General features: G+C 38.9%; 1 protein-coding gene across 5 annotated transcripts in view; it reads right to left on the bottom strand.

Annotated features, from left to right (window-relative positions):
• Window positions 1–26,939, bottom strand: part of TBL1XR1 (transducin beta like 1 X-linked receptor 1) — a 179,950-nt gene that overhangs the window by 52,165 nt on the left and 100,846 nt on the right. For 4 of the 5 annotated variants that reach the window (XM_030931919.1, XM_010379913.2, XM_030931933.1 and 1 more), the window contains exon 2: window positions 22,283–22,358. The exons of the other annotated variant lie outside the window; for it this stretch is intronic. The gene's annotated coding sequence lies outside the window, so the exon portion shown is untranslated. The remainder of the gene's footprint in view (window positions 1–22,282; window positions 22,359–26,939) is intronic. 5 annotated transcript variants of the gene reach the window in all.

The raw sequence follows: 26,939 nt of genomic DNA, 5'->3' as shown, positions 1-26,939 counted from the left end.
AATACGCATCTTTTTAATACGCTATGTAACAAAGTGCTAAGTAAACATAGAGCACTTCTGTTGCATACTAAAATAATGGTTGTCTCAAAAAACAGCACTGCAATTGTTTGAACTGCAAGTTACACTAGTCACTTTTTTCATGGAACAACGTTTATACTTCAAAGAAGAAACGACAATATAGTTATTCAGACTGGGGATTTGGCAGACATTTTCTTGCAAATGAATGAAATGAAACGGCACTTTAAAGAATACATGGCCAGGTGCAGCGGCTCACAGCTGCAATCCCAGCACTTTGGGAAGCTGAGGTGGGTGGATCACTTGAGGTCAGGAGTTCGAGACCAGGCTGGCCAAGATGGTGAAACTCTTTCTCTACTAAAAATACAAAAATTACCCGGGTGTGGTAGCATGCACCCGTAATCCCAACTACCTGGGAGGTTCGGGCAGGAGAATTGCTTGAACCCGGGAGGAGGAGGTTACAGTGAATCAAGATAGGACCACTGCACTCCAACCTGGGTGACAAAGAGAGTTGGATTTCCAAAAAAAAAAAAAAGCATTAGTAAGTAATACAAAATTTCCATTTTAATATCTGATACAGTTAATATTGGTAACTATAACATAAACAAAAGCTCTTTGAGACCATCAATAAATTAAGATTGTAACAAGGCCCTAAGATTAAAATGTTTGAGACCTTAGCCCATAGTATCGGTCATATTTTAACACAACCTAAATCTTTAGTTTGGTTTCTGTTGTGTTCATGTTGGAATACATATTATTCAATATGTTTATACTTAATAAACAAAAAAGGTACTTAAGAGCCATACACACGTGAACCCGTGAAGCAGAGCTTGCAGTGAGCCAAGATTGCACCACTGCACTCCTGCCTGGGCGACAGAGCGAGAAGCTGTCTCAAAAAATAATAATAATAAAATAAAAAGCCATAAGCATCAGCATACCAAAGTCCTAGTTTTGATATAACACATGGCATCTACTAACTCCAAAACATATTAGATGAATTAAAATTATAAATTTTCTGAGACTACACTTCTATAAATGGACTTCTATTTGTAAAGATTGAATCATTTTACTTAAATTTAGTTTTTCTATCGTGCATGTAACAAATGTTTTACTGAGTACTACACTACACACCTGCAACTGTTTACTAGTACTACACTACACACCTGCCCTCAACACTGTTACATTATAGAAATCCACCGTGCACAGTGGCTCATGCCTGTAATCCCAGCACTTTGGGAGGCTGAGGTGGGTGGATCACGAGGTCAGGAGATAGAGACCATCCTGGCTAATACGGTGAAACCCCACCTCTACTAAAAACACAAAAAAAATTAGCAGGACGTGGTGGCGGGCGCCTGTAGTCCCAGCTACTCTGGAGGCTGAGGCAGGAGAATGGCGTGAACCCGGGAGGCGGAGCTTGCAGTGAGCCAAGATCGCGCTTGCATTCCAGCCTGAGCGACAGAGCCAGACTCTGTCCCTAATATAAAGAAACAATAAATACTGTGAAGAGTAGGCTTTATAGCCAAACTCACTCCATTTGCTACCAAACTTTACTAGGAGAAGGTGTAGAGGAGTGTGGAAGCTGCTACCGCAACACACTGTCTTTCCTTCTGGTGGAATTCAGCATGTTTTTGTGTGTTTTGCCTAGACTCATCACTTGTATTGTAGAAGGTGTCAAAGGGTTGCAATACCTTTCCTTCTAACCAAAACTGGAAACTAGTCTCTCTCTTGCAGCATTTAATTCCCAAGAAAACACATTCCAGACTCCAAACATGGGGTAGCATTCTTTACCACATACATAGCAACAAAGAATGCAGTGCTTTGGTACTGGAGAATTGATTTATTATATACTCAACTTGTTTGCTACAAAAGGAATAAAGGCAGCGGGGCTAACTGGGCAAAAAATCTGAAATTCTTTATAGCCAAATTTCCAAGTTATACCTAGTACAGTTTCCATATCTGTCCCTGTGTACCTTGAGGACACGTAAGAACAGAGATGATGTAGGGAGTGAAAGAGCTAGAGAATAGAGAGGCATGTGTGTTTAATAATGCCAAGAAACTAGTTTACACTTACACTGCTATTCCTGACCATATCAATAATTGCTGTGGATATATTAGAAGATACTCAAGCATAAGATGATAGGGCTTTTCTTCTTTCCAAAATCATTGCATATGAGCCATGATCAACCTCTTTGCCAAGAAAAGGCCTAAGCCTAGGGGAAAATGTGAGTAAGCACAGCTCTCCCTATGCTTCTACCAACCCTTTCCCTAGATCAACCTTTTCCTTACCAACCACCTCAAAATTTAGCAGTATTTCACTAATTAAACTCTCTGCCTTGACAACTTCCTCATCCCCACCTTCTCCCGAGCCCAAAATCTGATCCCCCACATTCTAACATCAACGGAGCCCACTGCCCTCTTCAAACAGACTTATATTCCAAGTTTTCTACACTACCTCCCAAACCTCACCACCACCAAGTATATTTCATTCCTTAAAGCCAGTTAGGTGACAGGCTGAACCTAATATAACAAAATGTTAATGAATAATAGCTTAATGTTTTGCTTTCCAAGGAACTTATATCACAATAAAGACATAAATACATTTTAACTCAATCTTTTTCAAACTTAAGTAATAGTAAGTACCTTAATATTTTTAAAACGTGAAGGTGAACACTGTACACAACAGTTTAGGAATTTGTGGTTTATCCAACCAAAGACATTCTGATAACCTGTACAAAATGTAACAACGTAAGAGAAACAGCCAAAGACCACAAAGTACTCTCAAAATCCACATGTCCTTCTGCATCAGTTTCCCAGAGCTACTGTGATAGCTACAACAAACTGGGCCACTTAAAATTACAACAGAAACTAATTGTCTCATAGTTCTATGGCTAGAAGCCCGAAGTGAACTGTGTTGACAGTGCCACGATCCCTCCAACGCCTCTAAAAGAGAGTCATTCTATCCATCTTCCAGCTTCTGTAGCACCCGGCATTCCTTGGCTTGTAGCAGCAAAATTCCGGTCTCTGCCTCCATTTTCACATGGCCAACTTGCTTTGTGTCTGAGTCTTTACATGGCATTCTCCTCTTTGTGTGTTGTCTGTGTCCAAATTTCCCTCTTTTTATAAAAACACCAGTCATACTGGAATAGGGCCCATGTTAACAACATCATCTTAACGTGATTTACAAAGATCTTATTTCCATTCCAAATAAGTCACATTCACAGGTACTGGGAGTTGGCACCTCAACATATCTTTGTAGGGACACAATTCATAATATCTACTAGCTTTTGAAACTTCCCTACTCATCAACTATAAAACTTCGTGTTGTGTGGTTCAATACAGATTTCCAGCTTAGAAAGAACTAACTCAAGTATAGTTCACTTTTTCAGGCTGAAAAAGATAACAGATTTGAAGGTATGTTTCTCAATCTAAAGAGACAGACCCCTCCTCCTGCATCTACTTAGCAGCTAGACTACTCATTTATGCAATAAACGTTAAAAAATAAGCTAACCTCAAGCTCATTTCTTCCTGCCTTGGCTGCCAAACTTCTGTTTAAAGGTGCTTTCTAGCAAAGTTCTAAATTAGTGTGACAATAAAGTACCATAAACTAAGAGGCTTAGAACAGAAATTTATTGTCTAATAGAAGTCCAAAATCAAGGTGTTCACAGGGCCACATCCCCTCTGAAGGTGCTAAGGAGGGGTCTGTTTCAGGCCTCTCTCCTAGCTTCCTTGGTGTCTTAGTCCACTGGGGCTACTGAAAAACAAAACAAAACACCTCAGATGGAAGTTTTTTCTCACAGTTCTGGAGGCTGTGAAGCCCAAGATCAAGGTGCCAGCAGATACAGTACCTAGTGAAGGCTCTCTGCTTCACAGATGGTGCCTTCTGGCTGTGTCCTCCTCATCCTGTGTAAGGAGCCTGGGGGTTCCCTTCAACTTCTTTTATAAGGTCACAATTCTATTCACTGAGGGTAAAGCCCTTATGTCTTAATTACTTCCAAAAAAGCCCCACCTCTTAATACCACTGCAATGGAGATCAGGTTTCAACATAAATTTTGGAGGCCCAAATTCAGACCATAGAGCTTGGCTTGTAGATGCATCACTCTAGTCACTTCGCCATGTTCTCCCTGTGTCTTCATACTGTTTTCCCTCTGTATGTGCCCAAATTTTCTCTTTTTCATAAGGACTCCAATCATAAGGTATTACGATCTACCTAAATGATCCCATTTTAACTTGAGTATCTCTATAAGGACCCTATTTCCAAATAAGATTACATTCCGAGGTACTGGAGGTTAGGACTCCAACTTATGAATTTAGGGGGATACAATTCAATCTATAATAGTCACACTAAGCTGAGAAAGCCTGGGATGACCAATACAGATTCCATCATTTGCCCCTTCCATGCTGTAGAAGACAGGTATAGACAAGGGTAACAAAAGCCTTTTCCTCTTACCTCCAGTCATCTGTCTACCTTGGTTATCAGAGAATCCCCTTAAAACAAAAACAAAACTAACACTAATAACAGTAACTATGATGGCATTGACACATGGGAACAACCAATTTTAGTGGCTGGAGGAAGCTGAAGGCACTACTGGTTCAGAATTCAAGCGTTCTTTTTCCCTGCAATAGAGTTATTCATCCCCCTCCCGGCAACATGAACCTCGGCTATGTGACATAATTTGGCCAGTGGAATTCCAGAAGATGTGATACACACTATATCCAATCACAAGATTTTAGAGACATTAAAAGTGTCTGCCAGCTCTCTTGCTCAATGAGCATGTCCTGTATGGGGCCTGCTTCAACAGCTTGGCTCTCCAAATGAGCAGACAACTGGAAGACAACCACAGTCAACCCACCTTGTCTACATACAAAATGAATGGCAAAGAACCTTCTAATACTGTAAAACAGTAAAACTGTCTACTAACAAAGAAACCTTACAAGAGTACTTTCGCTGCACACATCTCTAGGGAATATAATCTAAGGACAGAAAAGAACCACAAAGAAATTTTAAACTGCTTTTGTTAGTCTTATAATAATAGTTTTATTAGTATTATTAACTTGAAACTTTTTATAAATATAGAGCAGGTAAGAAATTATGTTAAATCCATCATAAAACAAAATTTTCAGAAAGGAAAAATACTTAACTTTTACTTTACATCTCACCTGAAAATCAGGGATTTTGGTGAGATGGAGTCCTTGAGGAAAGGGAAAAAAAACTTATATTCACATAATACAAATGAGGCTTTAAAACTCTGTACATTCTAAAATGTATTCAACACCTATTACAGCCACATCTTTCTTTCTACAGTACCTATCACCTGTATTATTACAATAGTCTGAGTCTCCTAAGTTCTCCATTCTATGGTTCCAAAGTACCTATCTAGCCATACAGTACCACCTTTAAATGCACTTTACTCTTCAAGTGAGTATATTGGTATCATTCTAACATGTCCCACAACTTCCACTTGATTGCTTTTAGTTCTGTTTCAACTGCACTTGTTGAAATTCGTCTATTCTTCTTCAAATATTGTATGTTTATGATACCTATTCAAATATCAACATTAAAGATGTCTGGCTACTTTCCTCCTGTACCCCTAAGTGCAGTTTTATTACTCTTCTCAAAACCGGACAACAGTAAAAAATTATTAGACCAGAAGTCAGAACGCTGACATTTTCCTTTTAATGCTACTGGCTTTTGACGTTAAGACATTACATCAAGTCATTTTAACTTCCTGGAGCCCCAGTTTCTTCAACTGTGAAAGAGAATAAAACCTAATCTACACACCTCACAGGTGGGAATGCATGGAAAAGCCATTTATAATCTATTAAGTGTTAACATTATGATGATGTCACCTTTTAATATGCATATTTTTTCAACCACTACTAGATTGTAAGCATTTAAAAAGCACTGTCATGCTCTGGTTTCTCTTCGGAATGAATAAATCTTTTGCCTTTTTTAACAAAACAAAACAAATCAGCAGCCTGTATCTTATAAGGCGCCTAAAACATTATTCAAATATATTTTTAAGCTTTCATAAATAATAAAACATAGCTCTCATGCTCCAGCATATAAAATATAATTCGGCTGAGTGCATGGTTCACACTCGCCATTCCAGCACTTTGGGGGGCCGAGGCGGGAGGATCACCTGAGCCCTGGGCAACATAGGGAGACCCAGTATCTACAAAAAAAAAAAATTGGTTTTAATCAGTCAGGTACGGTGGCATGCACCTGTAGTTCCAGCTACTGGGGAGGATGATGTGAGAGGATCACTTGGGCCCAGGAGTTTGCAGTGAGCTATGATTATACCACCACTGCACTCCAGCTGGGGCGAAAGAGTGAGACCCCATCTCAAAAAAATAAAGTATAATTCAAGCAGTATTTACATAAAATTTTTGCCTTGATTAAAATAAAACAATGTCAGCTGAGCACGGTGGCTCATGCCTGTAATCCCAGCACTTTGGGAGGCCAAGGCAGGCGGGTCACGAGGTCAGGAGATCGAGACCATCCTAGCTAACACAGTGAAATCCCGTCTCTCCTAAAAATACAAAATTAACCAGGCATGGTGGCAAGCGTCTGCAGTCCCAGCTACTTGGGAGGCTGAGGCAGGAGAACGGCTTGAACTTGGGAGGCAGAGGTTGCAGTGAGCCAAGATCGTGCCACTGCACTCCAGCTTGGGCGACAGAGCTCAAAAAAAAAATAGGCAACTAAAAATAAAAAATAAAACAATATCTACAAGTCTTCACACAGATATCTTTCTAGGAAAACTAGTCAAATAAATATTTCTATCATAGATCCCTGATTTAGTTCATCTGAATCACAATTAGTTAACTGACAGTTGACTAGGGATGCTTTACGATGGCTGACGAATACTTAACTAAATAAAAAATTTCAAAAACCTTAATATTTATCTATGTGATGTAAAGTGTCTGTGTGATTATGACAGTGGTACTCTGTCCAACTCAACTAATTTATCCAGCATTCATAGCAGTTAAGCATTGGTGCTTTAGTTTACCCTAAAATTATAAAATCTGATGCCATGGTTATTTCAGTGACATAACGCCACAGATTTCTTATTTCTTTTTAAGAGACAGGATCTCACTCTGTGGCCCAGGCTGAAGTGCAGTCATGCGATCAAAGCTCACTGCAACCTCAAACTCCTGGGCACAAGGGATGCCCCTGTCTCATATATCCAAATAGCTAGGACTACAGGCGTGTGTACCTTAATTACAGAAATAATTTTATAATTATCTTCTGTAGAGATAGGGTCATGCTGTGTTGTCCAGGCTTGTCTCAAGTTCCTGGTCTAGAGCAGTCATCCACCTGAGCCTTAATAAATGGTGGGATTATAGACGTGAGCCACCATGCCTGGCCAGCAACAGATTTTTTTTAAAAAATGAATATGTAGGGCTGGGTGTGGTGGCTCATAGTTGTAATCCCAACACTTTTGGGAGGCTGAGGCAGGCATATCACCTGAGGTCAAGAGTTCAAGACCAGACTGGCCAATATGGTGAAACCCAGTCTCTATTAAAAACACAAAACTTAGACAGATGTGGTAGTGGGCGCCTGTAATCCCAGCTACTCAGGAAGCTGAGGCAGGAGAATCGCTTGAACCCAGAAAGTGTAGGTTGCAGTGAGCCGAGATCGCGCCATTGCACTCCAGCTTGGGCAACAAGAGTGAAACTCCGTCTTCAAAAAAAAAAAAGTGTTGATTTTCATTAAGCTGGTAGATTTTGTACTTTCCTGATCTTTTACAAATGCAAAATTAATTGACAGGCAACATTCATAAATTTTTTTTTTTTAAACGGAAGGTAAGGGGTTGTGATAGTTAAGACAAAGGTAAGGCAAGTTCTCCCTCTTTTTCCCTCCCACCTTCCTCCTCATGGGGCTTGGACACCTCTCTTCTGCCCTTGGACCTCAGAACTCCATATTCTCTGGTCTTTGGCCTCCAGGATTTACACCAGCAGCTCCCCAGGTGCTTAGGTCTTTGTCCTCAGACTGAGCGTTAAAACACGGGCTTCCCTGGTTAGGAAGCATTCAGACGTGAGACTGAATCAGGCTTCCCCAGTTTTCTCCAAGCTTGTAGACAACCTAGGTTGGTCTTCTCAAACTCCATTAGCACGTGAGTCAATTCCCACAGTAAATTCACACACACATTTTTTTTCCCACCTCTCTGAAGAACCTGGACTAATGCAGGGGTAAAAATGACGCCTTGGTCCTATAATCTGTAATCATGAACTTACTGTAAGAACCGGAGAAAGGCTGGGCACGGTGGCTCAAGCCTGTAATCCCAGCACTTTGGGAGGCAAAGGCTGGTGGATCATGAGGTCAGGAGATCGAGACCATCCTGGCTAACATGGTGAAACCCTGTCTCTACTAAAAATACAAAAATTGGCCAGGCATGGTGGTGGGCGCGTGTGTTCCCAGCTACTCGGGAGGCTGAGGCAGGAGAATGGCACGAACTTGGGAGGTAGAGCTTGCAGTGAGCCAAGATCGCACCATTGCACTCCAGCCTGGGCAACAGAGCGAGACTCTGGCTCAAAAAAAAAAAGTCCTTGAGTTGCCCTTGAAAACCACATAAACCTGTAATATCGTGTGAAAACAGAAAGCAAGAAAATTACCAAAAATTGCTAGGGACTTGTCAAAAGGATATAGGAGCCAACCTGAGTACTGATAAAGAAAACAACGCGATAACCTAAAACATAAATGTGCATAAATCCATGCATTCATAGCACAGGCTATTTTAATGGCAGTTATATCACACTGTTGGCTATTTCTTGGGATGTTGGTATTTCACAAAAAAATTTAAAAAAAAGTTTTTGTATCCAGTATTATAGCTCCTTAGATCTCATCCACACTTTTGGACTTATTTGTAATTAACTTTTTTAATCTACATGTAAGACTCTACAAATAATTCCTGTTACACATTTTAATCAATTGTTGCTATAATGCCTGATAAAATGGCAGTCATCATTGGTAAGAAATCCTCTGAAAGTTTAACTCTTAAAAATAATAGTCAAACATCAAGAAGAGGTAGCAGCAAAATAAAAAAGTGTCACAAGTATTTGGGTCTATATAATTGATTAAAATAAATATGGGTAGAAAAGGAAAATAATAAGAGTTAGACAAGAATGAGGACTAGTAATTAATGAGGGTAGCAAATCACTTTATGTGTTCATTTAAAAAAAAAAAACAAACGCTCACTCTGTACGTGATGTTGCTGAGTTCCATAAAGACAAATATCGGGCAACAAGATGTGATAGAAAGAGTCCTGGACTGAGTCAGGAGACCTTTGTTCTAGTCCAAGGCCTCAGTTTCCTCTTCTGTAAAATGGGGGTACTGAATTAGATAATATGAAAGGGCTCCTCTAGCTTTAACACTGAGTGATCCTAAAGATGAATTTAGGAAGAATCAATCAAATGTAAGATGTTTGTTAACAGTAAGGTCTAACTGTTAACACTGGAAATAGCAGTAGGGAACAAGGTTGAAAATAATTTTCATAAGGACATAATTATGCCCTCAATAAAAAGGACATAAAATTTAAAATTGCAAAAAGCAACTGCTTTCTATCTTTTAACTACTAGAAAGGTTTTTAGAATTTATCAGCCTCAGTACCATGATCAGGCTTAATCATTATCATCTAAGCTGAATTAGTAACAAGTAACCCAAATTATGGCCCGAAAAGACCTATTCACCTTTGGCCAGGCTGCCCAAGTAAATCTAGAAAATAGCACATCTTTGAGCTAGTATTAACTTTAAGTGATAAAGTGCCCATAACTGTCCCATATTAAATAACTGAACAAAGAATAAAATGACAAGAAAAATGATTAAACTATTTAAATTTAACATGCAATAAAACAATAAGTACGCTTGTAATATCCTTCTGTGTTGATGAGCATATTTTCCCTACTCATAATATTTTTTTCTGGTTCTCTCAAAGTAGAATCTGGCTTCTCCTTCTGACAATAAAGCTAACTGAAAGGGAAAAAAAGTGTTTTTTTTTTTTAGTGACACACAGAAACATTTTTTTAAAAAACAGTGTCTCCATGTTTGTTTTCTATACTGAAAGAAATCAAATATCTCTCGGTAACAATAGGTCCTGGTACCTCAAAATCTGTGGTTTTCTAACTAATTTCCTAAATATAATTAACTGCCTGGTTCTAGGAAATTCTCCAGGATCTGACAAATTTAATAACTAGCTTTAAGTTCAAAGATCAACTGATGTTCTACTTTATATTTCTTTATTCCTTTATACCTCCTTGCTTATGTTGATGCTAAGATTCTTACTGGCAGACTTAACACTTCAAGGATGTGAGAACCAGTAAACGTATCTCTACAATCAAGAAGCTCTTAAAAAATCTACTTTTAAAGGATGTAAAGATATGATGAAACATTCAATGGAAAAACCTTGTTTTTTAAAGTTTTTCTTAAATGCAAATTACCTAAAGTGATTATAAAATAACTTGGCATACATGCAAGTCCACTACTTAGTCATTTGAACATTTCACCTTGGCAATACACAACATTCAGAATCATTAATAAGATTTCTCTCTTGTTCGTGGCCAGTCTTAAGATGGATGTAATATCAATGTGTCTCTGAGATAGAAATCTTTGAAGCAAAACTTTCATTTACATTAAATGTATTTTTCATTTTGATTTTGGTATTATGATGGCAAATAACAGAAATCGCAATGATACACAGATAACTCTTTAGGGTTCCATTTTGATCATGAGCTGTTTTCAGCAATTTTATCCATCTACCTTACCTTGTCCATCATTTTTTTCAGAGAGACTTAAATATTCAGATATTTAATAACAGGTGGGTTGTGGTGGCTCACACCTTTAATACCAGCACTCTGGCAGGCTGAGAGAGAAGGATCACTTGAGCCCAGTACTGTATAATATAGTATATATATTACTATAATACATATAGTATTATACATTATAGTCTTTAGTCAGTATTACATAGATGTAAATCAGCGCCTGCAAAAATTTAAGTCTAACTGAACTATCGTTTCTGTTTGGGTAAAATATTCTCCTCTAGAAGACATTGGTACTAAAATTAGAAGTTAAGGAGAATTTGAAGTTTAAATAACTAGCTGGTACACAGTGTGAAACCCACTCGATTGTTCACCACTAAATTTCTATCTAGAAGACATAGACACACAATTGTAATTCTACCATCTCCAAAGTTAGCACACAACACAATTTTCTCAAAGACCAAAATGCCTCATTTAGATATCAGTAATACAGAATTCTTACAACAAAATGACCAGGGCTAGGCGTAACATAGCAGTTTTCCTTTGATAAAGTTATAATATATACAAATGGTGATTTAAACAAAAAAATTACTGCAATACATTTGGAGTGATAGACAAAAGACCAAAAATGAAGTCCAAATTTTTGGTTTCTAGAGAAATATCAAATCATTATAACATCAAGTAATTTCATGTTATGTTCTAAAATGAATTTAAAATTGAAGTGCTTCCAAAAAAAAATACCAGAGAGAAAATGAAATAAATTTTAAAATCTTTTTTTTTTTTTTTTTTTAGGCAGAGTCTCGCTCTGTCGCCCAGGCTGGAGTGCAGTGGCCAGATCTCAGCTCACTTCAAGCTCCGCCTCCCGGGTTTACGCCATTCTCTCGCCTCAGCCTCCCGGGTAGCTGGGACTACAGGCGCCCGCCATCTCGCCTGGCTAATTTTTTGTATTTTTTTAGTAGAGACGGGGTTTCACCGTGTTAGCCAGGATGGTCTCGATCTCCTGACCTCGTGATCTGCCCGTCTCGGCCTCCCAAAGTGCTGGGATTACAGGCTTGAGCCACCGCGCCCGGCCAATTTAAAAATCTTTTATCTTGTAATTACAAATTATATTTTAATATCAATACTTCACTTTTCTCTCATCCCCACTCACAATTTAATCTGATATATATATTTAAAAATTGAGGCTATCAGAATAACTTTCCTAACAGCAAATTAACAGAGGCCAGAAAATGAACCAGTATTTATAACATTTATGCATAACACTGGATGTTACAGTACTGAATTTTAATACAACTGTACTTGGTATCTCAAAACCATAAAATCCTGTCACAGTGCTTTTTAATCCAACAACTTCCTAACAGACCATTACTAAATTTCTAAGATAGAGATTTTATATATATTATATATAAAAGTATATATATTTGTGTGTGTGTATTTTTTTTTGAGACAGAGTCTCACCGTGTCGCCCAAGCTGGAGTGCAGTGGCACGATCTTGGCTCACTGCAAGCGCCGCCTCCTGCCTCAGCCTTCCAAGTAGCTGGGACTACGGGCGCCCTCCACCACACCAGCTAATTTTTTGTATTTTTAGTAGAGACGGGGTTTCACTGTGTTAGCCAGGATGGTCTCGATCTCCTGATCTCGTGATCCATCTGTCTCGGCCTCCAAAGAGATTATATTTTAAAATAAATTCTTTTTTTTTTTTTTTTTTTTTTTTTTTTTTTTTTTTGAGACGGAGTCTTGCTCTGCCACCCAGGCTGGAGTAATCCACTCTCGCTAATAATTCCACCATAAAAATCATACAGCATTTTTTTAAAAAAAATAAATACAACACACTTAAAAAAGTGTCCTAAGCCATACTCCACAAATGACTATTGGTCAATTAAGAGAGTGGAAACAAACTCTTAATAATTTCCTCCCGTGGCCGGGAGTGGGGGCTCATGCCTGTAATCCCAGCACTTCAGGAGGCCGAGGCGGGCGGATCACGAGGTCAAGAGATCAAGACCATCCTGGCTAACATGGTGACACCCCATCTCTACTAAAAATACAAAAAATTAGCCAGGCGTGGTGGCGGGCACCTGTAGTCCCAGCTACTCAGGAGGCTGAGGCAGGACAATGGGATGAGCCTGGGAAATGGAGATTGCAGTGAGCCAAGATCGTGCCACTGCACTCCAGCCTGGGCGTTGACAGAGCAAGACTCCATCTCTAAATAAATAAATAAAATAATTTCCTCCCATAGCATTTTCGAAAACGTGTTCGAAATTAGCAATTCCATGAATTCCATCTCCCATTAATCATACTTGAATCTGAGCATAGTCTAATTACATGTCCATCCCCTCCAAATGTAGGTATTAGAAATGACCTTAATTAGCCTTTGCTACATCATTTTGAAATGATCTAGTATGTGTGTTTTGTCTTGTGCTTTTATTTATTCATATTTCTCTATCCTTCTGCATCATAAGCAGGTCAGAGCTTAATGCACAGGCAGAAAAATGTTACCGATGGGCTCTTCAAACTATTTTCAAATTTAAATAAATGAATTTTGATGAATGCCATTAAAAAAACAAGAACAACATATTAACAGGAACCTGACTTCGAGAAATACCATCCACTGGTCTCCATTTTTTCTTAACATTTTACTATGAAAATTTTCAAAAATATAGAAAAAAATGAAAACAGTATCCACATAGCTACCATCTACAATTTAAAATTAACATTTCCTCATATTTAATACATCTATTCAAAGAATTTGCAGTCATCAGGATACTTCTATAAATACTGCAACTTGCCCATCAAGTAATGTTTTTTCTTTATTTATTTATTTATTTTTTTTTAGGAAAAACTTGGCCAAGCACAGTGGCTCATGCCTGTAATCCCAGCACTTTGGGAAGCCGAGGCAGGCGGATCACGAGGTCAGGAGTTCGAGACCAGCCTGGTCAACATGGTGAAACCCATCTTTACTAAAAATACAAAAATTAGCTGGGCATAGTGGTGGGCACCTGTAATCCCAGCTACTCGGGAGGCTGAGGCAGGAGAATCATTTGAACCCGGGAAGTGGAGGTTGCAGTGAACCGAGACTGCCCCATTGCACTCCAGCCTGGGTGACAGGGCGAGACTCCATCTCAAAAAAAAAAGGGGGGGTGGGGGGGGAACGGAAAGGAATGGAAAGGAATGGAGAAGGGAGAGGAAAGGAGAGGGGGAAGGGAAGGGAAGGAGAGGGGGAAGGGAAGGGAAGGAGAGGGGGAAGGGAAGGAGAGGGGGAAGGAGAGGTGGAAGGAGAGGGGGAAGGGAAGTAGAGGGGGAAAGGAAGGAGAGGGGGAAGGGAAGGGAAGGGGAGGGGGAAGGGAGGGGAGGGGAGGGGAGGGGGAAGGGAAGAGAAGGGGGGAAGGGAAGGGAAGGAGGGGGGAAGGGAAGGGGAGAGGGAAGGGAAGGGGAAGGGAAGAGGGGAGGGGAGGGGGAAGGGGAAGGGGAAGGGAAAAGAAGAAAAGACTTACACAAAATACAATGGACGTATACTGGCTATATCATTCAGTAAGTTTTGACAAATGTTATGTACCTGAGTAACGTAAATCCCTAACGGAACACAGAACATTGCCAACACCTTAGAAACCTGCCACATGCACTTCCCCACTTAATCCCTTTCCTCACCACTCATTCCTACCACCTGCCAACCTCTTCATTTTTCCCCTTCATAACTTTGTTTTGCCTGCCCTACCCCACATGCACAATAGATGAGGTCTGTATGGTTTTAGGACATCATATATATAGAATCACATATGATGGCTTGTTTTATGTAAGACTACATTCAATCAGCATAATGTTTTAGAGATTAATCCAAGTTGCTGCAGACATCAACGCCTTGGTTCCTTCCTATTGCTTAGTAGTATTCCATTGTACACATACAGCAACTTGATAATCCATTTTCTTAGTTTATAGACACCTGAACGGTTTCCAGTTTAGGGGTCAACTCCATATTTTAGCAGAGGTTATAAACCAAATTTAGTACTCCACCTCTATTATTTTCTTCCAGGATTTCCTCCTTCCCTGTGCTGGACTCCATTACTCTGCAGTGCAGCATTAGTGCTGAACAATTCTCTAGTTCCTCTGCCAAAGGGAACTTGTCCCCAGGCAAAGATCTGTCAATAACAGGAAACTCCAACGCCATTCTCATAAGACTCTAATCCAGTATGGCTTCTACTTGTTTCAGGTTTGTTCTAGGGTGTCCTCATAATGTTTGTTTTTCATATGTTGTCCAGAGACTGTAGTTACTATTTGCGGGAGGATTTGTTCCATAGGAGCCCCTACTCCATTTGTGGAATTATAACTCTCTACTAATCTTCTGAGCACACTTGTTCAACACTATAATTGGCCTACTTTTTTGGTGTTCCCCGCAACGCTTACCAGCTAGATTGAGCCAGTTTCTTTCAATCAAAAAAGCCAAACTAAACCAGAAATGAGGCCTCCAGGAACTGAAGAGCATAAGAAAAAATCCCTAAGAGAGAAGAAGTGGATCCTGTAATTCTTCCTATGAACCAACACAAGTTCCAAATTCATCCCAAGATGTACATGTGGAACATACCTAAAGAAGCACTACAAAGGTCTTGAGAACTGAAGGCACAAATCACCTTCAGGTTCCATACTAACTCCTCAGAGGCTCATTCACCAAGTAGACTCAAAGTAGCTTAGCAAAGACTTTGAAAACTGAACCGACGTTTGAACCACCGCCCACGGGTGCCACAGAATTTGGAAGTCTGAGCCTATCGATGTTAATTGCCTGCTTTCATTTAAAAACAACAACATTCTCTAGGAATGGTACAGATGAAGAAAATCTGATCATTCTCAAAGGAAAAGAAAATAACAGATATTAATCCTGAGATGATCCAGGTGTCAGAATTCTCAAAGATGTCCGTGAAGGGACAGGAAAGACAAGTTCTCAGAAGTAGACACTATAAAAAAAGAACCAAATGGAAAGTTTATGATTGAAAAAATATGGGAAAAAATTCTAAGACAATAGGAAGTATAGAAAAATGATAGCAAAAATTGTATCTTCCTGAATAAGAGATTACAACATAGATGATAATAAAATTCTAAGTTTTAATAAAAGAAAATTTTCCCAAAATAACAATTGCCTTTAGCTCTCAAAAGTAATGAAAAAAATCTAGAGACCTGTCATCATCAAGATGCTTTCAACCCTATTATTCTATGTTTCAATATCTGCAATTTTTGGAGCAGTGATATAACGCCACAAGCAGAAGATTCCACACTTGATCTCATACGACAAGTCACAGTCAAAATTCTGGTTCATGCACAAAATTATTTAAAATACTGTATAAAATTGCCCTCAGGCTATATATATAAGGAGTATATGAAACATAAATGAACTTTGTGTTTAGACTTCGATCCTATCCCCAAGATATCTCATTACAGCTATGCAAATATTCCGAAATCCAAGTAAATATGAAATCTGAAATACTATGGTCCCAAGTGTTTAGGATAATCAATGCTCAACCTGTATAAAGATTAAATCCATGTAAAAATCCAAGCTTTCTCTGCCTTTCACGTGATACCACAGTCTTTCACGGCTTCCATTTTAGGCTCAGTTATTTCAGCCTTTAATAGGCATACATTCTCAAAGCTAAGTAGATAGTTGGTAGTGTTAAATTATTGTCAACACCTCACATCCATTAGGATAGGCACTAGCAAACAAACAGCAAATGTCCAGTGTGTAGAACCCTGTTGTACTGTTGGTAGGGATGTAAAATGGTGCTGCTGCTCTGGAAAGAGTACAGAAATTTTTCAAGGGGGGGAAAAAAACCAACCCTAAAATTACCATATGATCCAAAAATCCCTGTTCTGAGATCCCAAAAAGAATTCCAGCTCTAAAAAGAGTTGAAATCAAGATGTCAAAGAGATTTGCACATCCATGTTCAAAGCAAGACTATTCATAACAGCCAAAAGGTAGAAGCAACCCAAATGTCTACCAACAAATGAATGGATGGATAAAAAAAATGTGGTATGACTTCTATTCAACACAGTACTTACTGGAAGTCCTAGCCAGAGCAATCAGACAAGAAAAGACATCAAGGGCATCCAAATTGGTAAAGAGGAAGGCAAACTGTTGCTGTTTGCTGATAATATGATTGTATACCTAGAAAACCCTAAAGACTCCTCCAAAAAGCTCCTAGAAGTGATAAATGAATTCAGCAAAGTTTCAAGATACAAAATTAATATAAACATCAACAGTGACCAAGTGAAGAATCAAATCAAGAACTCCCTTTTACAGCTATTGTAATAGCTGCAAAAATAAAATAAAATACTTAGGAATATAGCTAACCAAGGAGATGAAAGACCTCTACAAGGAAAACTAAAAAACACTGCTGAAAGGAATCACAGATGACACAAACAAATAGAAACACATCCCAAGTTCATGGATGGGTAGAATCAATATTTTGAAAATGACCATACTGCCAAAAGCAATCTACAAGTTCAATGCAATTCCCATCAAAATACTGCCATCATTCTTCACAGAAATACAAAAAACAGTCCTAAAATCCTATGGAATCAGAGAAGAGCCCACATAGCCAAAGCAAGACTAAGCCAAAATAACCAATCTGGAGTCATCACATTACCTGACCTCAAACTATACTATAAGGCCATAGTCATCAAAGCAGCATGGTACTGGTATAAAAATAGGCATATAGGCCAATGGAACAGAACAGAGAACCCAGAAATAAAGCCAAATACTTACAGCCAACTGATTTTCGACCAAGCAAACAAAAATACAAAGTGGGGATAGGACACCCTATTCAATGAATGGTGCTGGGAGAATTGGCAAGCCACACATAGAAGAAGGAAACTGTATCCTCATTTCTCACCTTATACAAAAATCAACTCAAGATGGATCCCAGAGTTAAATCTAACACCTGAACCCATAAAAATTCTAGAAGATAACATTGAAAAAACCCTTCTAGACACTAGCTTGGGCAACAACTTCATGACCAAGAACCCCAAAGCAAATGCAACAAAAACAAAGATAAATTAAGATGGGACTTAATTATTAACTAAAAAGCTTCTGCACGGCAAAAGAAATAATCAGCAGAGAAAACGGACAACCCACAGAGTGAGAGAAAATCTCCACAATCTATACATCCAACAAAGGACTAATATCCAGAATCTACAAGGAACTCCAACAAAGCAGAAAGAAAAAAACAAATAAACCCATAAAAAAAGTGGGCTAAGGACAGGAATAGACAATTCTCAAAAGAAGAAATACAAATGACCAACAAACACATGAAAAAATACTCAGTATCACTAAAAATAAGAGAAATGCAAATCCAAACCACAATGTGATGCCACCTTACTCCTGCAAGAATGGCTGTAATCAAAAAATGAAAAAATAATAGACGTTGGCATGGATGTGGTGAAAAGGGAACACTTACACCGCTGGTGGGAATGTAAACTAGTACAACCACTAAGGACATCAGTGTGGAGATTCCTTAAAGAACTAAAAGTAGAACTACCATTTGATAAAGTAATCCCACTACTGGATATCTACCCAGAGAAAAAGAAGTCATTATACGAAACAGATACTTGCACACGCATGTTTATAGCAGCACAATTTGCAACTACGAAACTATGGAAACAGCCCATCAATCAACAAGTGGATAAAGAAATTGTGGTATGTGTATATACACCATGGAATACTATTCAGTCATAAGAAGGAATGGAATAATGGCATTCGTAGCAACCTGGATGGAATGAGAGACCATTATTCTAAGTGAAGTAACTCAGGAATGAAAACCATAACATTGCATGTTCTCACTCATAAGTGGGAGCTAAGCAATGAAGACGACGCAACGGCATAAGAATATACAATGGACTTTGTGGACTGGGGGAAAGGGTGGGGGATGGAGAGGGATGAAAGACTATACTTTGGGCACAGTATACACTGCTCCAGTGATGAGTGCACCAAAATCTCAGAAATCATCACTAAAGAACTTATCCACCTATTCCCCAAAAACCGATTGAAATAAAAAAAAAAAAATACAAAAAAAAAAGAAAATGTGGTATGTACATAAGATGGAATTTCATTTTGCTTTAAAAAAAGCAAGGAAATAATGTTACAGGTTACAATACAGATCATTATGTTAAACAAAAGCAGCCAATCTCAAAAAGACAAATACTATATGGTGCTACCTATATGAGGTATCCAGCAAACTCAGAAACAAATAAAAGGGTTGTTGCCAGAGGACAGGCTGGGAGGAGAGTGGGGTGTTAGGAACTTGCAGGGGGGTGGGAGAGGGTGGGTGCTGTTTAATGGGTATACAGTTTTGGTTTTGCAGTGAGCACAGATCACGCCACTGCACTTCAGCCTGGGCAACAGGGTGAGACTGTCTCAAAAAATAATAAATAAAAAGTCAAAATAATAATATACACCTGCTGGCCAATGGGTCCTACTAATGCAATATGAGATAATTACAAAAAAAGTAGTTATGAAACATTTGATACAGGAAAACAGCTATAAATCATGATTTAAGGTGCAAAAAAAAAAAAATTTTTTTTTTTGAGATGGCGTCTCAGTCATCCAGACTGGAGTGCAGTGGCTTACTGCAACCTACGCCTCCCAGGTTCAAGGGATTCTCTTGCCTCAGCCTCCTAAGTAGCTGAGATTACAGGTGTGCACCACCACGCCTGGCTAATTTTTGTATTTTTAGTAGAGCTGGGGTTTCACCACGTTGGCCAGGCTGGTCTCGAACTTCTGATCTCTCAAGTGTTCCACCTGCCTCGGCCTCCCCAAAGTGCTGGTATTACACACATGAGCCACTGCACCTGGCAGTAAGGTGCGATTAGATTTAAAATTACTTGTGGCTAGGTAAAAGAAGGGTGAAGGCAAAAAAGGATGTTATGAATCCCTCATATTATTTAACAAGAACAATGTTCAACAAGGGAAAAGAAAAATGTTTGAGGAGATGGATATCCCATTTATCCTAACTTGATCATTTTATATTTATACAAGTATCAAAGCATGCACTGTAAAATAAGTACAACTACTATATATCAACTTTTTTAAATTTTGAAAGAAAAAAAACACTGTTGAGGGTAGGTAGGGAGGTGGTACAGGTAACTGTATATAATCCCACTAAGCATTCTGGCATTTTCAGAGAAAATAAATATGACATACTACACAGCACAGGTTCAACCCAGAATGTTATCGCATTTCTGAGGGTCTTGGGAGAACCACACCATTTTGAACCAGTACCTATAAATTTACTAGCACATCTGGTCAAATATATACAAATGGCTTCAGTGTCCTTAGCTAGACTGTCAGCAAGTTTGCTGTAATCTTGGTCTCCTTCATCTCTCACACACACTAACATACATACATATATACATACACACACCCATACACACTTAAACTTCTGTGATGACATTAAAATGATTTCGGAGATTTTCAACAAAACCGACAAACATGTTTGGGATGATCTAATTTAAAATACAGTCTATAAGCAGTTATAAAAACAGTCTGTGAATAGCACATAAAAACTTTTCACTTAAGGATAGGCACCTGTATCTCAGATACCCAACTGGTCTGACTGCCAAGGGAGACGTGCCAAATACTAAGGATCCGACAACAAAGAAGAGTAACAGGTTTCAAATGTGAACTTCATTTGAACAAAAACTTCATGTGAACAAAAAGTCAAGAGCAGACACTCCAAATACCAAAGTTGATTTACCATGGATGTATTTCTTTCATGAGAAACTCTAGTGCTCCCTGGGAAACAGCAGATTTAGTGGTTAATGAGTCACCAGAGCAACCCAAAGACCCCAGCAAGTGCTTTATAAATTAACAAAAAAACATGTCATCCTTTGTGCTAGGTAAAGCTTGGCTTGGGGGGTGGGGAATATGTTATTTTCTTCAACATCTCCTATCAACCCCTGAGAGAGAAAAGAAAAAGGAGAGAGGAGGAGAGGAAAGGGAGGAGGGTGAGGAGGATGCAAAGAGAGGAAAAGAACAGGGAAAGGAAGAAGTCAACCTTTTTTTCCCTACAGGAATTCAGAAGAGTTTAGACAGAGAAAATCCTCCTCCTATCAACATACTGAAAACAATTCATCTCCAATAGGAATTATTTCTGGGAATATTTTCTCAAATATCTTACCCACTTATTCTGGTTCTTAACTTTTAATAGTTTTTCTTTCAGACTGATACATCATTTCCCACCAAATTCTATAAACCTCAATCAGTTTCTCTGCCTCCCTAATTTAGTAAAAATAAAATTGTTGGTAACGAACTACAGAAAATACTTATAAATGTAAGATGTTATTATTTAATTCTTTAAAAAAGTAAAAATTCATTTCTCTTCTATTTATTGATCCCCAAAATAAACAACAATATTATTTTGGTAAGAAATTATTTTTTAAGAGAGAATCACTCTGACTTCTAGTTAACAATGATAAGCACTTGACATACAGCTAGAATAAACCTTAGAAATTAAGTCCAATTCCATCATCTAAGATTTACAAGAGTACCTGCCAAAAGTCAAAGATTCATAGTATATTCAGGAAATAAAGCAAATGCCAGCTCTCACAGAGTCCGGTAGTCTTTCTGCTCTATCAAATGATTGCCATTTATACTCTACAGTGAAAGACTTCTTAAAAATCCTCTTAAATAGATAAGAATGACTCTCCTTAAAATGATTAATTACAACAGTAGAATCCTAGCCATTTAAATGCACATAACTAAAAAATATTAAGATAAATGCAATACACAAAAACAATCTATTTTAGTGAAATGATGGACAAAAATAGAAGAGCAAAATGCCACTGTTGCATTTTTAACAAGAAAGTACTATTCACAAAATATAGTTCATTTGACAAAACACAAGACCATCACGATATAACAATATTTTTCATCCTGATGACTGTAGCTAAGATGTTTTTAAAACTACAGAACACAGAAATCTTCAGTTGGACACGGTGGCTTGCACCTGTAATCCCAGCACTTTGGGAAGCTCAGGCGGGTGGATCACCTGAGGTCAGGGGTTTGAGACCAGCCTGGCCAGCATGGTAAAACCCTGTCTCCTACTAAAACTACAAAAAATTAGCTGGGCGTGGTGGCACATGTCTGTAATCCCAACTACTTGGGAGGCTGAGGCAGGACAATCTCTTTAACCTGGAAGGCGGGGGTTACAGTGAGCCGAGATCACGCCATTGCACTCCAGTCTGGGTGACAAGAGTGAAACTCCATGTCAAAACAGGAAAAAAAAAAAAAAAAAGTAAAGTAAAGAGAAATTTTCAAAAGTAGCAATTTTTCCTTTACCAAATATTCAAAAGTTACTTTTAAGTAACTTAAACTACATATATTTAAAAAGAATAAAAATTTTAAAAAAACAAAAAAACACTTACTTAGCTTGGGAACACATGTATTTTGTCAAATTGTGAGAAACTTTCAAACTTCGCAAAAGATTCTAAAAACAAGAGAATAATAAACACTCTGACAATGGGAGTTGGAGAGTCTTACCATTGGCAGTGCATTGATGTGGGGATGTGCAACTGAATATCCGGTCACCGCCAATCACAAGTTGCTGTTGTTGATGCTGAGGAAAAGGAAAGTAAAGTATTCAATGTGCCCTAAAACAAATTCAGTTTAAAAGATTTTCCATACCAAATGTTACATGTTTGAAATATTCTTTAAAGTCCCCACCAGTGAATTTCTTTCTCCCCCAAGTAATTGTTATCATAAACAACAGCAGCAACTTTTGAGTGCTTAATACTTGGCAAGTCTTTAGAATGTTCACAAGAGGTTGGCATAGTGAATAAAATGAGACTCAAAGAGATTAACCTGCACACAAGTGGTCTCACCACCATTCAACTCAACTCATGTAAATATTACTGTATTAAGGTCCAATTAGTATGTTCATAATCTAAAACCATGGGCCACCAAGAATGGCATAAACTTGCATTCTATATTCTGTTTAATAATAAAGAAAAATATGTCATTGGTTTAGAAACAATTTCAATCAAAACTTATTAACGTTGATCTCTTTAGACTTTAAATATTTAATAGGGCTTATCCAGTTTTCTCAATTGCTAAGTCAGGGCATATTATATTCCACACACCCTCTGTGTAAATAAAAAAGTTATACTTCATGGCCGGGTGCGGTGGCTCACGCCTGTAATCCCAGCATTTTGGAAGGCCGAGGCAGGCGGATCACCTGAGGTCAGGAATTCGAGACCAGCCTGGCCAACATGGTGAAACCCTGTCTCTACTAAAAATACAAAAATCAGCCGCGCGCGGTGGCTGGCGCCTGTAATCCCAGCTACTCGGGAGGCTGAGGCAAGAGAATTGCTTGAACCCAGAAGGCGGAGGTTGTAGTGAGCCAAGAGCACGCCATTGCACTCCAGTCTGGGGGACAACAGCAAGACTTCATCTCAAAAAAAAAAGTTATACTTCGCATACCATGTCAGAGGAGACTCTTAGTTGGAACACTGACCAGTACAGTTTCCGTCATGGAGTACAATTTTGTAAAGAGTAAAATCAAGCTGACACCAGAGAAAAGAGCTTACTATAATATATGGGAGGTTTAGCTCCTACACCAATTAGGTAAAGTTAAGTAAGAAGATAACTAAGTAAATGATGATTATGCCACTTACACTATCCCACCAATCCCTGTGGCTTCAAAACAGGGCATGGGCGTGAGCCCCCAAGGTTTGTTGCCTAGAGGCACTTGTGAGCTACTTGATAGTTCTTTTCTAGTATGGACTGAGGAAATGTTCTTTAGACATCATGTCTAGATACCACTAGAATCTGTTTACCTCAAGGTCATTTGTTATGAACGTCGATTATTTCAATATATTTGTCGGCCGGGCGCGGTGGCTCAAGCCTGTAATCCCAGCACTTTGGGAGGCCGAGACGGGTGGATCACGAGGTCAGGAGATCAAGACCATCCTGGCTAACCCGGTGAAACCCCGTCTCTACTAAAAAGTACAAAAAAACTAGCCGGGCGAGGTGGCGGGTGCCTGTAGTCCCAGCTACTGGGGAGGCTGAGGCAGGAGAATGGTGTTAACCCGGGAGGCGGAGCTTGCAGTGAGCCAAGATCCGGCCACTGCACTCCAGCCTGGGTGACAGAGCAAGACTCCGTCTCAAAAAAAATAAAAAATAAAAACAAAAATAAATAGAAACAAAGTTTTTGTCAATTTTTGAGCTAAAGTTACATAAGGCTGCTTGTTATCTAAAAATCAACAGAGCACTTTTGTCTCAAAAATTTTTGGCATACATGCATTCAATTTATTTATAATTAACATGTACTACTAAATAACGTATATTTTAAAACACATGTAAGATGTCAGGCACAGTGACTCATGCCTGTAATCCCAACACTTCAGGAGGCCGAGGCGGGCCGCTTGAACTCAGGAGTTCAAAACCAGCCTGGGCAGCATGGCAAAACCCTGTCTCTGCCAAATATACAAAAAATCAGGCATGGTAAGTCATGGTGGCCCACAGGTGTGGTCCCAGCTACTTGGAAGGCTGGGGCATGAGGGTCGCTTGAGCCTGGGAGGCGGAGGCTGCAGTGAGCCAAGATGGCCATGCCACTGCATTTCAGTCTGTGTGATAGAGACTCTGTCTCAAACAAAAAAAACTCCCAACATAAGTAAAAGGCTTTAGATAAATAATGTACTTACAGTGCTGTATTTTTGTTCATAACATTCTACATCCTTAATGTCTTAATGACAGTTTTACATCATAAGGTACAACTTAATCGTAGAGCAAAGCTCATCAATACCAATAGTGAATATTGCACTTTTTTTTTTTTTTTTTGACAGACTCTCACTCTGTCACCCAGGCTGAAGTGCCGTGGCACAATATCAGCTCACTGTAACCTCCGCCTCCTGCGTTCAAGTGATTCTCCTGGTCTCAGCCACCCGAGTAGCTGGGACTACAGGTACAAGTCACCACACCTGGCTAATTTTGGTATTTTTAGTAGAGACGGGGTTTCATCATGTTGGCCAGACTGGTCTCGAACTCCTGACCTCAAGCGATTCACACGTCTCAGCCTCCCAAAGTGCTGGGATCACAGGGGTGGGCCACTGCACCCCGTGGAATAATCTACATTTCAAACATCTTTCTTGATAATCGCTAATTTTTTCAGACATCTATAAAATGATTAGATAATAGCAAGTGAAGAGTTCATTCTCATAGTTTAAGTATTGGCTCTGCCATTTTCTTTCTTTCTTTTTTTTTTTTTTTTTTTTTTGAAATGGAGTCTCGCTCTGTCCTCCAGGCTGGAGTGCAATGGCACAATCTCAGCTTACTGTAACCTTCACCTGCCAGATTCAAGCGATTCTCCTGCCTCAGCCTCCTGAGTAACTGGGACTACAGGCACGCGCCACCATGCCCAGCTAATTCTGTATTTTTTAGTAGAGACGGGGTTTCTCTATGTTCGTCAGGCTGGTCTCGAACTCCTGACCTTGGGTGATCCACCCACCTCAGCCTCCCAAAGTGCTGGGATTACAGGTGTGAACCACCATGCCCAGCCATAATAATGGCAAAATTTTTCATACATCTATTAAATGATTAGATCATAGTAAGTGAAGCGTTCATTCTTGTAGTTTAAGTATTGGCTCTGCCATTTTCTTGTTTCTTACAATTTTGGTTTTAGATGCAATTTTTTTGCAAGATTAAGTCATGAGACTGTTTTGGTGAGGCTTGGTTAAAACTGGATAATAAAATCTACAAATCTATGTAATTAAACACAAGTGAATACATGCTGTGTTTTAATTGTGTCCCTCAAATTCCATGTGTTGGAGACTGAATCCCCAAATTCATATGTTGATGGCATTTGGAGGTGGGGCCTTTGAGAGGAATTAGGATAAGGTCATCAGGTTGTAGCCCCCATGATGGGACTGAAGGCTTTATAAGAAGAGCAAGAGGGACTCGAGCTGACTGGCTCTTGCCTTCTTGCCATGTGATGCCCTCCAACATGTTATAAAGCAGTAAGAAGGCCCTTCCCAGAGGCGGCCCCTCAAGCCTGAACTTTCTAGCCTCTGGAACCATAAGAAATCAACTTATTTTCTTCATAAACTACCCAGTATATGGTATTCTGTTATAACAACAGAAAATGAACTAAGACAAGTAAACTTATGATACTAAGCTAAAATAATAGCAATTCCAGGAAATAGAATGAACGAATGGATATATCACTGGTGCTTTGTGGAACCTCCACTTTTTCCTCCAAATAGCATTATGTACAATATGTTATACATGACTCTCTTATACTAGAACCAAATGAGGGTACAAATTTGAACCCCTGTATTACCCATTGGGATTTTTTTACTTTGAACTGAACATAAATTGACTAATAAGGTACGGTACACATATAACACGCAAACTTACATACGTCTACCTTTATAGAATGCTAAATTAGATCATTCTTCCAGTTTCTTTTTCTAACTTTTCAGCCATCAGTGAGTCTCTCATCACCCTCATAGATGTATCTAACCTCAGTTTTTACTAATTACCTTTTCTCTACCTTTGTCTTCATTCATTCATTTAGCTTTTCCTATTATACTACAAGTCTTTAAGAAGAAAGACCACAATAGTGATTTAATAGTTGATGACATGGTTAAAAAGTGATTCTAGGATTTGAAGGATGAATAAATATGTGAAAAATGGTATACCAATTGCACATGCAATTTAATCTGGAAAATTTCTAGAAACATATGCAGGGCCATATTTTTTCTCTCTTAAGATGTTTTCCTAGTCAACTCATTGACCTATGTCCTAGCCATCGTGCAAGCATTTATAAAGCACACCACGTAATTAAAATAAGTGTCTAAATTTTAAAAGATATAGTGATATACTTTACAAAGGAATTACAAAACTTAAGGGGCATTTAAGACAATCTGACAATGTGTATTCAAACTATTTGTATTAAAGGAATTCAAGTCCAAAACAGGCGTATCCTGTCTTATCTGCGTTTCTACTTTTACTCAACATTCTCAAATCTCATCACAGCAGATCACTATGACTCTCTTATCTGCACTCTTTGGCTGCCATGACGTTCCTCATTCCTCACCAGAAATGTCCTTCTGACTATGGTTCTGCTCACAATATCCCTCCTTCAAAGATCAGGCCAAATCAGCTTCCTCCATTAATTATCCACCCCACCATCCAGAGA

The sequence above is a fragment of the Rhinopithecus roxellana genome, chromosome 1 (assembly GCF_007565055.1).
Source record: "Rhinopithecus roxellana isolate Shanxi Qingling chromosome 1, ASM756505v1, whole genome shotgun sequence".
NCBI classification, from domain to species: domain Eukaryota; kingdom Metazoa; phylum Chordata; class Mammalia; order Primates; family Cercopithecidae; genus Rhinopithecus; species Rhinopithecus roxellana.
This window is presented reverse-complemented; position numbering and strand designations above follow the sequence as displayed.